This window comes from Pieris rapae, chromosome 2, assembly GCF_905147795.1.
Source record: "Pieris rapae chromosome 2, ilPieRapa1.1, whole genome shotgun sequence".
Classification (NCBI taxonomy): Eukaryota; Metazoa; Arthropoda; class Insecta; order Lepidoptera; family Pieridae; genus Pieris; species Pieris rapae.
The window spans coordinates 9,047,029-9,064,151 of NC_059510.1; the positions used below are offsets into that span (position 1 = coordinate 9,047,029).

Below are 17,123 nucleotides of genomic sequence, written 5' to 3' on the forward strand. Positions count from 1 at the left end.
AAGGACGCATCCTAGGCGGCCCAGCAATTTCTTTTGGAATAAGTTTTGTTTTCGCCTCCAGCGTTGTATAGCGTCGAGTAAGGTGACTGAAACTTTGAAATAAACCTCTCTATGTTTTTCAAAAATATATATCAAGGTTATAAATTTATCTCGCGTATGACCCGATTCACAAAAATTCATGGCTTCGATAAGTTCACGTCACAATAAAAATAGTGTCGAGGTACGGGGGCGCGGTGGCCAGTGGTCCTTCAGTTCAGTGACTCGTGGGCCGGCGCGGAGCGCGCACGTCTTAGTACCAAGTGACATTTTGTGGCTGATGCATCATACGTGACAGAAGTGCTGTGCGATTTCAAACTTATTTGGATGATTTATTTTTATTTATTGTATTGTGTGCTTTACGGTACAGTGATATTGGATTGCGTTTTGGATGAGGTGAGTTACGACGGATTAATTAAAATAATTTATATAAATTTAAAAAATGTTATTGTAAATATAAATAGAAAAATTTGATACGTCATGAAATCAACATAGAGTCGGTTGCTTAAAAATTACTTTCTCCAGTTCTCTTGGCGTAATTTTCACTTTCATTCTTATTTTTACGATTTCTCGTTTATAAGTGAACTGCAAATTTTATACAATAACAAATAAAATTGTGTGACTACATTGATGGTAACGATATTATAAATTGCGCATTATAATATTTGTAATTCATATGTTGATTCAAAAGAGTTTTTCTTTAAATTAAAGATTACTGAAGGTAATATCTGTGGTTTAAATTTCGTGGATTTGAATACGGGTTGACTTTTTTACTCGTTTTTATGTTGACCTTGAAGTAAATCCTAGGACCTCAGTGGAAGGCCATTACCTTCATTAATGGTAATAAAATCCAAGGCTCCTGATGATACAGTATGTAATGAGATATGAGTAATAAGTCAGTGATGACTCGACCAAAAAGAAAAAATCGATTATATTTTTTTCCAATTTTCTTGAAGTGTGAAATAATATAATAAAAATTTCTTTTTTGTTCGGAATTGTGTTTAAATTATATTTGCTTATATATGTGTTTAAGAAGGATATAAAGTTATATATTGTAATGCAACTCTAGCTGCCAAGTACCTAAGAGCCTGTAAGTTGTTGCAACAGCTGAAAAGTTCTAGAACAAATCAGGCATTTCGTAATTCAATACCTTTGTTACACAATTATTGTTGCACACATTTTGAAAATAAGTCGTATACTATTTGTAACGTCCACGAAAACTAAGTACGTGTTTCTGATTAAAAATTTCCATGTTTACTAGATTTCTATAGCATTAGCAGGCAACATTCTCATAATGAAAAATACATGTTTGTACTCATAATCAATAATTTTGTTTTAGCTAAAGCACTCATTTGTTTTTAATGTGTTGAAGAGTGTCAGGCTTTGCTGTTGTCTCTAAACTGTATGTATGAATATGAAACAGGTTTTTGAAAAAAATATATTAAATAAGCAGGATGAATTGTTGTGTGTTACTTGGGGAAAACAATGATTATTAAAAATACGCATAATTATAAAAATAATTTGTCTATATAAGTTCAGTATCCGAAGGTTTTGTCGTTAAAGCAAACGAGACATTTTAAAAGCACCAACTTAAACAATTCATGTTGCGATCTTATCCAGTAGATCAGTTCCATCTGGAAGTAGTTAAAAACGTAATAAATTACTCCAGTTAATTTCTATAGAAGTTATCCAAAACCTAGTCAAAGTTTGGCTGTCCAAATCAGACATACAAGCTTGAACACAGGGAAAGTTGCTAGCTTTTCTCGTTCTTTTTAAGAACTGTAATTCAGTTAAACCAAATTGAGTTATGACAGTTAAAAAGAGTAGTCATAATCTGATGAGTAAGATTCCAGTTTAAGTAACCTTGTCATTTAATACTAGTATTGCGCAGGTTTGTGTAAGTGCTTTTGGCTTTAGTTTTTTTTATTCTTCTACCAATTGATATCAAAGGCGTAATTGGGCTTACATAGTTAAGTTATATACCTTATACAGGGATTTGTTTTATCCATTTTTTGTCAATAAGTAGTTAATTTTGATCTTTAATAATAATAACATTAATTCATTTAACAGTGTAGCGATTGCCAAATTCATCTAGCGGTCTAATAGTAGAGTCCAGGGCAAAATATGGTTAGGAAATTTCTAACAGGACCATACATTCTTATTTTAATTATTTTTTTATACGAATATAAAATAAATAGGCCATAGTCATAAAAAAATTTATTTTTTATTTAAGGTATGAATCGTAAAATAGGTAAAGGATTAGGAATCGCGGAAATAAAGGGACGATAAGTTATCATCTAACCTTGATCTTATCGTTTGTCAGAGCCCTTCTGTCCCTATCCGATATGTACTGTGCGATAAGGAGAGGTATATTGAGTACTTGTTAAACACGATAGATTAATTGGATAGCTTAATATAGTGTGTAGCTATGAATAAAATCTATTATAAAATTAATTTAGATATGTATGTACATTAACACTAACTTTTTTAAATTATGCTTTGTTATATGACTGAATTGCTTATTACCACTGCGTAATAAATAAGTTTAAAATTATGCAATATCATTTCTAGTTTTGAAGCAAATCTGTTATAATTGCTAGGATTCAGATGTAAATTGTCATTTTGGCAGTGACATACTATATTATAGACATTTCCGGTTTGATGTTGACGAAATATTATGAAATCTTGTGTTATTCAATGAATTTCTAAAAGATTTATTCAAATAAAGATACTATCTTTACTATACTATCTCATATGTCCATTTTAATAACTTATGCGATTGCCTCTTATAGAAAATAATTTGTATATTAGAAAATCGCTGACTCAACATAGTCGTATAGCTCATAATAAATTGCGATAGTGCAGTGAAAGTTCTGTTACGTTGTATTGACTTTTTGTATTTGTTTTTGTCATAGTCATGGTTTGTTTTAATGCTAAAAGTAAAACTTTTCGCTTTCTTGACAGGTTTTCAATGGCAATAAATGCAGCCATTTTCAAATGCACAAATATTTTACCTCTCCTTATTTATATGCTCTAATAGAACGAATAATATTTCTGAAGTAAACGAACTAACTTGTCTAAAATGTGTGACTTTCAGGCACCATTTTACACAATTTTAAAAATCACATTATTGGTTTCACTTGTAGGGTTTGGTATTCATAAGAATGAGTCATGTCTCATCTTCAAATATCGCAAATATTATAGTTATGTCTGCATCAGAATCACTGAAATTGTTAAAGGTAAAAATATTAAAGGTAGAATACTAACCGCGAGAGTAGATTTAAGTTCATTGCTCTCTTAATTTCGCGCCTAAAATCTAAACTGTTGCCCAGTTAAAAATAGCTCAACGCATGGCAATCTGGAGTTTATGAAAGTTGATCAACTGTCATAGTTTAAAAAGACTATACTCGTTTTATATAGATGAATTCAAAATTACAATTTTAATTTTAAAAGTATGCCTAATTTATGACATTAAAAAAGGAGCATAATAAACTCTTAACAGCAAAAACCAATTATGATTGACATTTTAATTTCTTTTTATAAAAGTATAGAAATAAACATAGAACTGAACGTTTAAATTTTAATTATTTCAAAGTATAATGGCAACTGTCTAAATAACAGGCCATCGACCTGTTCGAACCAAATAATTTATTTTTGTTCACTATCAATGAAAGTTATCTATTTTCTTATTTACGTGTACACAATGATGTATTAAACTTTGCTCCCGGATCTTGTATTACATATTATATTAGAAAATACATTTCTTTTTTTACTTTAACAAATTAAATCCCCGAGAAAAAAAACACATTAATTTGAAAATGATATGCCTAGGTAAATTTAGTAAGTTGAAATAATCTTTTAAATATCAAGTGATAGAAAAAAAATAGCAACACCCACGTAATAAAATAAACAAGTCGGACAGTCCTAATTCTAATCTAGCGGCTTCAAGGTTTGCGAATTTTTCTCCAATACGAGTCTCCTTGACACAGTTTTTGCGATGATGCGCCATTATTACGCGTTCGCGCGAAAAATGCGCCACAGACTACGGTAATATATTCGTACGCAAAATATTACTGGCTGATTCGATATAAAAAGTTAATAATATATCTTTATTGTTTTTAAGAAAAATGACGATATAATGATTGCAACTCAAGAAATAATTTTATATTACTCGTTGTGGAAAATTTTTGTATAAAAATTAGACAGATATTAGGTATATATTTGTTTGTCGACCTTATTAAATAAAATATAGACAATGTAACTAAAAAAATTAATACGTTCGACATTGGAACAATATTATTTAATTTATAAATTCAAATATACACGCATTTTATGAAAATAATAGAGCCCGCGAATAAAACGACTATAGATAACGCCAAGAAACGAACTACAATAAAAAAAATAATAATTATTGTCGTCTGCTATCTTTTCACTTTCCTTAAGCCAATTTAATTAATTTTATATAGTCGAACGTAAAGATGCTTTGTCTATTCTATTAAGTATTAAAATGATAAATTTATATTTACGAAGGCAATTTATATTATTTTTACATATGGACATGACACGATAGCATTCTTAGAGAATATGCGAGTAAATTTGTTAAAAATAATAATACACTACGATAAATTTTTCAATTGACCCAAATTTGCACGTGGTTTTAGGACTCCCAGATACGATGTGTATTTTTGTCACACTTGTACTATATTTATTTCGGGGCCGAATTAATTTATGGCTGTAGGCTACGGTACATATATTTTTAATGCATGCTTTAAAGTTAAATAAAAACAGTCATAGGAGATGTGTGTCCTTCGGCTTGCTAATCTACACTTAAATTTTAAAATATACATATATTAAAAATAGAAACAAAATAGCTTAAAACACTGAAGTCATTTACAAATATTCGAGCATTCGAAAATAATTTATAGCTTTTTTTAGAAATTATCTTGTTAAATAAGAAACACTTTTTAAATATTTTGTTAACGAAAAACAATAGAAATCGGTTTTTGTATTAAAGGGTTGACAGTTAAAACGTCAATTTTTATGGCGCGAACGAATTATGTCGTAAAATATTTTAAACCCTTTACTATTGTTAAATGAAAGGTTCGTAAATTTAGTTCAAAACTATGGATGATTGAGAATATACAATTTTTATCTTTGCTTTCTCCGGTTAAAAAACCTTTTCTACGAAAGTGCCGTATGTAATAACAATGTTCAATTTGAAGGCCGAAAAGGCACCTGTTGCTTCTGCCGTTGCAGATGTTCATGAAGGGTAATGAGATATCAAGTAAATCGATTTTCCTTCCAAAATAATATAATAAAAAGTTTAATTTAAAAATACGATTTTATTTACATCTGTCTGGCCGCACGTAGAGTAAAGAGGTTTATAATTATAGGTTTTTATATTTAACATTTTAATCAACTAACATTACTTAAGCTTTCAACACGAAAGATGAGGAAGGCAGTTGAAGTTGTAATGTTTATGATATCTAGCTAGATCTGGATAATATATTTTAATAATTAATTGCATTAATGAAGTTATAATTACATTTCCTTTGTTTAAAACCCAACTTGTACCCCAGTAGCTACGTCAACGGACAAGAATAAGAATTGTCGATGTCAGGTGTAGATTTGTCTATGATAATAAGCATTGTCTGCATTGAAATGAGTAATGTACCACGGGTAAACAGCGGTAACCTTCGGTACCTGCACACGGGCGGCCCTCGATTCAATTTAAACTTAACCCACTGATCATGACATACATTCAGCGATTACGCGTGTGTGTTCAACGAAATTCGATGTACCCTTTTTTTATAGATACTATTTTGGTATATGGGTCATAGTTGACGTGCATTTGTGAATCTCCATACATTGATATATAGAGGATGTCCTAAGTCAATTCCATCTATAAGTAATCAAATAGTAGCAATAAAAAATAAATAATTGCAAAAAATCAATCTTATCTACAACTTGAAAGTGGAATCTAGAATAAGACAGAGACAAAAAGTCACACAGATAAAAATTACTAAAGTTAAAACAGCTTATAAAAATAACGTTCAAATTGATTCGGCGAAGGCGGAAAGAGCGGACGCCAGATAGACACAAGGCCATTCTTCAAGGTTTATAAAATAATTTAAATAAAAGAATATCGACTTTATTACAATTGAATAGGGTTGCTGATTCGCAGGCCCGTTGTCTGCAAGACAATAAGTTGGGTGTTTTGAATGCAGTATTTTCAGTAATAGGTAGAGATCAAGGTTGATTTACGAGAAGTTATAACTAGATAAAGATGCAGAACAATTGTTGCCCGAAACTAAGGCTTTATACAAACTGTTCTAGACAAAGATAGAAATTGTAGATTTGTCTGATTGGGTTATAGGGGAAAAAATAAAACACTATCCAATAGTCACAAACAATTCTTTTAATATAAAAATTTAGACAGAAGTTTGGTGATGTTTGAAACGTTAACCAAAATTCTTAACAAGACAATATATACGAGTTGAAATATGTATGTATTTTGCTGGGGTATTAATTAATCTTTAATAAATATGTTAAATCAAATGTCAGCGTACACAATTGTACAATTAAGTATTTAATTAACTGGTAGCATACGGACTGTAAATAGGTCAGGGACATACATTAATTTGTTATTCAAGACACAGTCAACATAAAGTTGGATACTTTCAAAATGTAGATATTTTTTTAAATCTGTCGTTAGAGATTTAAAAATTTAATTAATAAAGGCGTTTTAATTTCCCAACCAGGAAAATCAATCAATACATTAGTACTGCTCAAGAAGCCGTGTAGTACCAGGATAGCAAAGTATATTAGGAAGTCGATATCAAGTTATCTGAGGGGCGGTACTATCTCACTAGGCCAAGGTCAGCGCGGGACCAAACCATCGTGACCTATGTGATAGTACTATCGGTCCCACCTTACATACATGTCGCGGTACACGCGGGGAAACAAGGAGACCACATTACGCTGGTTGAGCACGAGGATACCCAAATTCGTCCGAAGGTTGCCGCATACGTAAAGCTTATTCATGCACTTGTAATTCAATAACGTACGTAATTAGGCATATCCTTCGTGGTTTGTTTTGAAACAAATCCGAATTAAAATATGCTTCATTTTAGTAATAGCAGTCCTTTGCTCCGTTTGTCTAATAATACTTTCGCGAAAGACTATGTGTAGATCAGAAAATGTATGTGTTTACTTAAACAAATTGTTAGGGAATGTGTTGCCTACAAGGTAAAAGAAAGTGTGTAGTAGCGGTGACGTGTGCAGTGTATTTCTAATTTTATGATTATCTGTACTTTATAGCTTTTAGCTAATAATAGCTACGTTAGATGTAAGATAATATTAATAATAACAGCCAGTTTAAGTTCCAATCATGACAAAAAATTATATACATTATTTTTATCTTATTTTCCTTTATCCAACTTTTTTAACGACTCCGTATTTCTTTTTCCATTCGCTTCCTGCTACCGTTTCTATTTGTTTTCTCCGCTTTTTTGGGGCATCTTCTTATTTCCCTTGTTCCTTTCTATACGGTTAATGTCCAAAGCTACAATACTGTATTAACCATATGGACTTATGATTGTTTAAATAAATTATCATTATTATTATTAGCACGATATTTGTATTGCACCAATTTCATTGTTCGTAGCATAAATATGATTAGGTTAGCTACGCTTGTAGACGGTTGTAGTTGTTGTTCTACGTAAGGTTACTTTTGTGCCGTAAAAGATTTTACAAGAGCATCTCAGAAGGTAAAGTAAGTCAAAATGTTGCTTGTTTTAAATAAATATGGGAAGGTTTTTGAGAGCAAAAATTTTTATGTTTTACAAACCGTTATTAGGACAAGTAGCATCAGGCATCCAATACAGTAACCTTCTGTGGGCAAGTAATGTTACAGACGGAGACAGCAGAACGGGAGCGCTTTAGCTCCAATCTTAGAGGAAGCAGACGGGGAGTAAATAAGAGAAGATATGCCCATCTCCTACCTCCTCTATAGTGTGCACTGCACCGGAGGTTTTTGACTGTAAGATGCCGTTGAGGTCCTGATAGAATGCGACAGCGACCCCGGAGCCTATGTAACACGGCTATAGGTTTTTTTGTTTTGTCGGAACTATTCGAAGCTTTGGGTCGAGTCCCACATACCCCTGCAACTTTTGGGGGCAGGGGATGCCCATATGCCACCTCAGATTTCAAAGAAAAGAGGGTCAAGTAGCCTCTCAACTATATCGCCATTAATATAGTCATGGTTTACATCGTATAATGTAAAATAAACGTAAAGTGTTAAAAATAAACGTAAAACAGATAAGATTCATTTAAATTGGTTTTTAAGAAAAATTAAACATTAAAACAAGTTCGGATCCGTGTTGTGTACCAATGGCCATTCTGTCTTGTACGAGTGAAGGAAAACATCGTGACTGAACCGGCGCAGACACAAAAATTCAACAGCATGTGTCACCCACAGAAGGTTGTTTTTTTTTTTAAGGAAGATTTACAATTTGCTATTAGTTCCCAAATCAAGGGAACGTAGAGGAGGCGAGAACTGCCAAGTTACTCCACCAATCTTTTCAATCACCAAGTCTTAGTTCACAAGGAATTTGTAAGAAACTACAACCATTACGATTTTGATTATTCCTCAGGTATCTAAACATAAATTTATGTTACTCAACTGTCGGTAAGAATAAGACGTATTCAACAGCGGTTCCTTAAAAGTATACGACCATTATTAGCAAGTTTAGCCCGCTGATTCATTTAAATTGAAATTCAGGCCAATTACGAAATGATCAATTTTGCTGTGGCAGAATTTATAACAATAGTTGCACAATACAACCTACATTTGAAATGGGATCACGCGAATATTAAACTCATCATTATTTCTGTAAATTCTCTACACGTGATGAACTGTGTTTTATTTGTGACTAGCTTCAGCCAACAGATGCGCTCGAGTGGATTTCTATTTTGTTCAACAATAATCGTTTTATTTAATTTTAAAAAAATCTGTGGTTCTAAGGTCCATGATAACTTGTCTATCTAAAAGACAAGTACCTTCGTCTTTTTGGCATGGCGTCATCCTCACGATGTTTTCGTTAACTGTTCGAGCGAATTTCGAAAGTCCATTGGCATTCATTCGGGGATCGAACCTACCTCAAGGATGATGCCACTAGGCCAACACTGTTCAATCAATCATAATCATATTTAAATTGACACAAAACCATAATTCGACTTAGGGTCCTTCAAGAAAAGAGCGTACCAATTCTTAAAAGGCCGGCAACGCACTCGCGAGCCCTCTGGCATTGAGAGTGTCCATGAGCGGCGGTATCACTTAACGTCAGGTGAGCCTCCTGCCCGTTTGTCCCCAGTTCTATAAAATTTTTTTTACTAAAACCTTTTCAATATGTATAATCTCCGTTCGTTGGGTATGTCTTTATCGTGTTTATACAGACGCACACGATCGGAGGATTTTTTCTGTATGCATTTTGACTTTGATATTTGATAGAGTAATCAATTCATATTTATTAATGACCGTATATTTAGTAAACATAAGTCCTAAGAGTGTGTTTTTATTTTAAAAAACGTATGCTTTAATGTATTCTCGCTTTTAGACCATCTTAAAATTCAGTTTCCATAAAACGTTCTTCAGAGTTAAGGAATAATTTTTAAAAATCACTCGGTCCAGGTGTCTTTGGGTTTTGACCTTAGCAACATATTTTGCTATTAATTCAACACATAAATATACAGTATTTACAATATTCTTACCTTCATCATTAAAAATTTAATTTAATTTAAAAAGATTGGTGCCTGTACGCAGTGTACTTTTAACGCTAGTAGTAATTCCTTGTTGTATTGTATTTATATAGATTTAAATAATTGAATATTTTATGATTATATTGGTGACTGGATGACTTACTATTTACTGAATAAATTATATATATTTTTTGAAGTGAAACTTCTTTAGAATCGTTGTGATTTCAAACCGGGTGCAACGGAAAAGCGACAGTAAAAAGAGACAGAAACATTAATTCATATGATTTAACGTGGGAGAAAATGAGATAGATAAACTTCTTTAGAATCGTCGTGATTTCAAACCGGATGCAGCGGTAAAGAGAGACAGAAACATCAATTCATAAGATTTAACGTGGGAGAAAATGAGATAGGAGGCATTATACAGCCTCTCTTTACTGCCGCTTTTTCATTTGATCGAATTTCAAACTTTCGCTGTTTTAGTTTTTGCCAAATTAAAGATTTATATTAAACTTATAAATTAAAATGTATCATTAAAATATACTGTTTTTAAAGAACACACACATTTAGATAGTGGAAAATGATTAATTTATATTTGATTAATTATAAAAACTTTGTTTTTGAAGGTTTCACTTCTACAATGTGTGAATTGCACATATGTTTTTTTTTATATACATTATATTTTTTTATGTTTTTTTAAAAATATATATTTTCACTTTTTATTCAATTGAAAATAGAGAATCTATCTAACAAATAGATAAATAGTGAGTAAGACTCTATTTTCATTCATCATATTTTTTGCGTTTAATGTTAACAATGTTTCGAAGATATCTTGTAAGTTGTACGGTGTTAATTGTAGAGTGTTCATGCCTAATTTCTATATAGATTTGTAAGATGTTTATTTATTTATGTAAAATAAATAAAAACACAAATATATAACCACAATCATACGCCGGAAATATAAATGATAGCAAGAGGTGATTAATACCTAATAAAATAAGCCGCATTGCGGAGGCCTTTTGCGTTTTAGATCCTTAGAGTCAATTTAAGTAATAAAAAGTTCATTGCAAAATTGTAAATGACCATTTAACTAGGCATTTAAAAACCCCACACCAAATTGTTTCAATTGCAAGATCTACGCTTAAATAATTGGTCGTAGGAATCCGGTAGTGCTCGCTGGAAAGAGACGGATGTATTAGTTATGACACGTGCGAGCGGGACGGAAGCAAGGTTACTCTCAATGCCGCCATCATACGACTAGTGCTGTGCGATATTATATCGATTTTTGTGACGATTGAAATTTCACTTTGGCATGAAACGTTCTTATTCTGATTAAGGTATATTTCCGGTGTAAAACTATATAATCTCCAAATTACAAACAAAATAGTGTATTTGCTCTAATCTCTAACTGAGGGGTACATACTTTTTTTTGCTCTAGGGTTTATATGTCCGTACATTTTGTGTTTTACAAATATGTATCTATAGTTTTAACATAATCACTATAAGCTACTTAGGACAAGTACTTAAGGTATCATTAAACACTTTATTTTAGATAATAATGACGAACATCAAGGTTAGATACAATACCAAAATAATTCAAATATAAACGGATGACGGGAAATATTTCAAAATAAGAACACCGAAATTTGAATCATGACGTCATCTGGTTTGGATTTTGCGCAAAAATATTACCACAGATTAAAAGTTATCACTTTCTTCCTGCATACTTACAATATTTGTTCAAATAATTTAGGTTATCTTCACCGAATCCCGCGGGCAGCCAAAAGATCCATATAAGGCCGTAATAAGGCAAGCTGAGGCCGCTAGTCGGAGTAAGGCCGAGCGGCTGACATAGACCCAGATACAGTGACATTGGCACTACATTCTGCCACGGAGGTCGCTCGTTCGTTTAAAAATAATTGCATCGAATGTTTCGTGTTCTGTATTTAGGAAGATTTAATATACACGAATCGAGAACGCATTGTTTAAAATACCAGTATACGATGCATTGGTAATGCTATACGTCAATAATAAACTCAATTTATTATTGACGTCTATATTACTAGTTAATGACAGAGAAGAAAATCTTGTGAAAATCTGATGAAAAAGACTCGATTTAGGAACGAACCTTGAAGTAAATAATGAAAGGCTTCAGCCGCATATTTGTATACTCTTACGTTTCAAATGATAGTTTTGCTTAAACTATGTATTACTTATTTTATAAGCATGTGTTTAATCTATAAAAAGAATTATCTTTATCACCGGGAAGTGAAACCAGGGCTTTTGTATAATGCGCCATTAACCTCTTTTACATGTATTGACGAAAATGTAAATAGTTTGTTTTCGTTCAAGTTAATAAATCTCGAATTTTCTATCGCAACATGTGATGTAACTGCGTATCCTTTGCGAGACCTTCCTGCCCACCTTGGAACGTGTCACGATCAATTATTAGTTTATTTATACGTGTTCTAAAAATCTTAGACATTCACTGTTAAGACAAGTATACATGTTTATTTGTAACTTTTATATTGATTATCTCAAACCGAATTCAACATTTTTGTAAATGGATTACATCTGTGGCCATTTTATAATGACCGATTAGGTGGATAAGGTTTGTAATCTGTGGTCATAAAAACAAAGTCTGTTCTCTCTTTATCTGGAATTTATCAGATTCTGAATTTAAAATACCTACAAAAACAGCGGTACATCATTTAATCTTGATCGTGTTTAAATAAATTTTGTCGACTAATTTGTAAGATATTTATATTCATTAATATTTTTTTAGATTTCACCTGTTAATAAATTAAAATTATTAATTCTATAGAAAGTATTCAATATTCCAATTTATTCTGTTAGAAGTAGGGCTGTGAGTCCGTAATAATATAATTGGTTATAGCTACATAACGAAATATAAGGTATGTACTAAACTAAAATTATAATTTATTAATTTACCACTGATATTATTTTACACCAATAAATGTAGCTAATTCATTTTAATAGAAAAAATATATACGCTTTTACAATTATAACAGTAACAATATAATAATTTCACTGACTGGCAACCCTGCTCTTGCTGTCAAATTATGTAAGGCTGTTTATTAAATGTTAATTTCACGAGAAAATTCTCTAAGATTAACGAAGCGGAGTCACGACGTTTTCATTACGATGTCGTAGAAAAATTATATCACATTACGTCAACGTTACGTGTCGCTGTATTTTATTGATCATAAATATTTAGAGTTTTCTCTCTCTAATATTAATCTGCACAATTCATACTGATTGATTTCCCAATAAAAAACAAATATACCTGACAGTTTCCAGATATTTGATTAAATAATTACAGTTATAATCATACTGAAACCAAAGCTTCGACTTAATACAGCTTATAAATAGGGCTGGTTTTTATAGAAAGCTATTTCATATAAAAACATAATTAGAACGGGAACAGCTAATTCCCAAACTACTACGAAATGGTCGGAAACATGACGTATTTGTGCTACGGCGTAGCGCTACGTCAGAAGTGAACGATGCCTCGGGCTACAATACGAACAAGGGATTACTCGGGGTATTGTTATACCGATTACATAATACACGGATATAATTAACATCAAAGAAATTACCAGAGTTCATGATTTTCATAGTTTAGTTTCAAGCTTCCAGTTCAAGTCAAAGTCAAAAATCATTTATTCATATTATAGGTAACACAATGTACACTTATGAACGTCAAAGAAGAAATACATATTAAATGATTCTAATTTTACATTTAAATAAACAATAAACTTTCCGCCACTCTTTTTATGTATAAATGTATTTATCCAAATACATTTAACAAAGACATATTTAACTAAAAATCACGTAAGTTACGTAATTGTTCATAAAACTAAATAAATCAGTGGCGCTACAAACTTTTTAGGTCTGGGCCTCAGTATCTGTTTCATGATCATTTGTCAATATAATAGGCAAGTAGTGATCAGTCTGTTGGGCAGAAACACGCCTTCACCTTTTTGGGTCTAAGGCAAGCCGGTTTCCTCACTTTGTTTTGCTTCAACGTACTAGTGAATATTAAATGCGCATAAAGACAGAAAGTCTATAGGTGCATAGCCGAGAATCGAATCTACGCTCTGATGGATCAGACTCGCACACTGAAGCCACTGACTAACACTGCTCGCTTAGTAAGTAGTAGAAGTAGTAGTACTTCGACTAATTATATTATTAAATTATTTGTAGCGAAACATATTTCTGACGCAGAGAGAATTTTTAAATAAAACACTAGAATAAATCATCCTTGTTTATATAGATTAGTAGGCTTTCTAGTAAGCATTTTATAAACCTGCTGTATAAACATAAAGTTACGTAATATTCCATTAATGGTTCACATCAGTGGAAGGTACGGGCTTGTACGTAGTAGGGCGCCGCCCTATCGATCTGTAGTACGCATCTCCCTTCCCCGCCCTAACTAATAAGTCACGTGGTTGTGTTTTTATGCTGTAAAGTGTATGAAAAACATCTCATCAGGTTTTATATTAGGCTTCCGTAGTAATACAGGGTTTAAAACTAAAAATTCAAGGCTGTATACAGGTTGAATTATTCTTACATTAAAATAATTATATATTCCAGCTTCTGAATATATTTTGTCCATAATTAATTATAAGTAATTATTTATAATTTAAAGCAAACTTAAATATCCAGCTAATCGACGTGGCAAAGGCCTTCTTCAGTTTACATTGCTTTCTACCCTTAGTCTAATATTAGTATAAGATTAAAACTTGTTTGCCTATAAAACTGATTTTAAATTAAATAAAGAAAACTTTTATTTAAAAAAAGATGTAATTCTATCTTAATATCACTTTCTGTTCATGCTACAGTGTCATTGAAAGTGTGCAGTCATGAATATGTGATCTATTACGACTAGTTGAATAATACACACGAGTAATACCTTCACTTTAGATTTCCTACATAACACATGAATATATGTATTAGTTTTAACCTTTAATGTTTTCCAACCTTAGTAACTGAATTTTAAAGGTTAGTTTATATAATTAAGCAAAAAGTTTATCATTGCAATTAGATATTTACGGATAACAATATTACAAGTATAAGGAAAAACTAAATATGACGCAAGATTATCTGTAACAAAAGTGTTTTTAATACAAAGATGTGAAAGAAAGAAATTATAGTTGTAGGATTTTCCAATCATTAATGACATAATATTTTTATGTTAGTATACGTAGATAGGAATCCTCTATGGGTCGATGGCATACAAATTTAATATAAACGTGTTAAATACAATCCCTAGAAATACAGATGTTTCATTGATACACGTGTTTCCCTCTGGTGGGCGTGAGGGGTGAAATCCTTGAAACACCTACGTGAATGGACTTATAGTTAGATATTTGAAAATTCTATTATTACGGATTTTTGATGCTGCTTTTCATACAACAACTTTACAAATTATTTAGTTCTATAATTTGAAATCTTAGAAAAAGTAATTTTCAGTCTACCTCTTTTTAGATGTAAATTGATAAAGTTACTTTATATATTCTTGATAATTGGTGAAATGTACAAATTAATAACAACATTTTTATCGTATTAATTTTATTAAAAGTATTTTTTACCATATCCCCTAAGTATGCAAGTAATATTCTACTCCGACTAAATAATGCCACTAGACAAAATTTAAAACAAAATATCCCCTATTTTTCCCACGCGATATATCAAAATACAATTTTCCGGAATGAAATTTATGTTATTTCTTTTCGTGAGGGGGTGTAGGTTGATAGTGATGGTGGGAGGTGGAGTGAGGCAAACGCGGTTGCTAGGCAACGAGGTTCTGGGATCCCGGGGAATTACTGCATTGAGTTTTCCTTTAACAACATTGTTAACGATTAGAGAAAGAAATATATAATATCGCATATTTAAACATACGATTTTTTTATTGTATAAACATTAAGTATTTTAATGTAACCTGGTGTTATCATATAAATCACTTAAGCTAGAATAATATACCTTTTAGCTACCATAACATTTTTCCCTTTTAAAAAGTATATAAGCTATTTGCAGCGGGTTTTATATAACGAATAATAATAATCTCTCATCAAGTATAACGATCTAGCTTTTACATACAGCTTCTTCGTCAGTTAAAGAAAACGCCTCCGCCTAGGTTATATTAGTCGACCAATAGGAAAATCGGAAAAGCTTCAACAATAGTTAAAGTTAAACAATAAATATTTTATTGCGCCATAAAAATCTCAGTTTACTGCCGATTTCCTTGTGCACTTTCTGCTTTTCACGACTCCTGAGAGAAATGCATTCATCCCTTTCTTACGTACTGCGGCGTCTCGCTCGGGGTGAGTGACCGGGGCAAGCGCGCGAAAGCACTTTCACTGCGCGGCCGCATGCAACTTGGGCGCTGCGGTAGGGTTGCTACCTGTCTCAGAGATCATTAACACGGTTGGGAAATTTATCGATGTATTGTATGTATATTTGTTACGAACGAAATATACCTAACAATATAGATTAAAATAATTTTAGCAATGACGAGCCAGGCACCAGACCGTTATAGCGATTATAATTAATAAGTTAAATGTGTCTTGAAAAAAAAAGAAAGCTTGAAAGACATTCAATTCAAAAAATAATTAACGTAAGTGTAAAATAATGACATTATGCAGAACGCGGAAAGTGATTTGCGAAAAAAATGTAATGACGATGTCGTGTCTCTATCGATCAGGAAACGTGCGCGAAAGTGCGCGCGCGCACGCATTTAGGGTTTTCTACCTAAAGCTATTGTTAGCTTTAATACTTTCCATTTCTAAATGAATTAAAAAGATTGAAACTACTGCACGATGCACAATTTGTCTCGAGTGAAATTTTACTTATTGACTTTTGTATTTCGTTTATAACTTTGTAAAATATTACGATTACTTTACTGATACTAATACTAAAGTTAATGTATTTTTGAAATCACCATAATATTTTTGAATCTGAATATGTGTGAATATTAAAATATTGTAAGATATAGTCCATTAAATATCAAATATTCAATGTCATAGACAAAGTCGTGCTCTATTTACCGCCAAAAGCAGCTAATAGCAGTGTGATAATCTATCATCGTCAACGACCATTTTTATAGTTTCGACATTTTAGTAGCCGATTTGATTTAATAGTTAATTAAGATTTCATCAGGTTATTGCCAGGTCACTTTGTTTTTTTTTATCAATGTATGCTAATTAATTTTTAGTAATTGAACACATACAATAATTCAAAACCCATTCCCATAATACCGTTATAATTATAAAAATATAATAAACAGTAAATGTTTTTACCATGTTGCA

At 31.7% G+C, this 17,123-nt stretch overlaps 1 protein-coding gene across 4 annotated transcripts in view; it reads left to right on the plus strand.

The window, feature by feature from the left end:
- Positions 1 to 270: 270 nt before the first annotated feature.
- Positions 271 to 17,123, plus strand: part of LOC110991795 (ecdysone-induced protein 74EF) — a 133,558-nt gene continuing 116,705 nt past the window's right edge. For all 4 annotated transcript variants that reach the window (XM_022257291.2, XM_022257293.2, XM_022257292.2 and 1 more), the window contains exon 1: positions 271 to 432. The gene's annotated coding sequence lies outside the window, so the exon portion shown is untranslated. The remainder of the gene's footprint in view (positions 433 to 17,123) is intronic.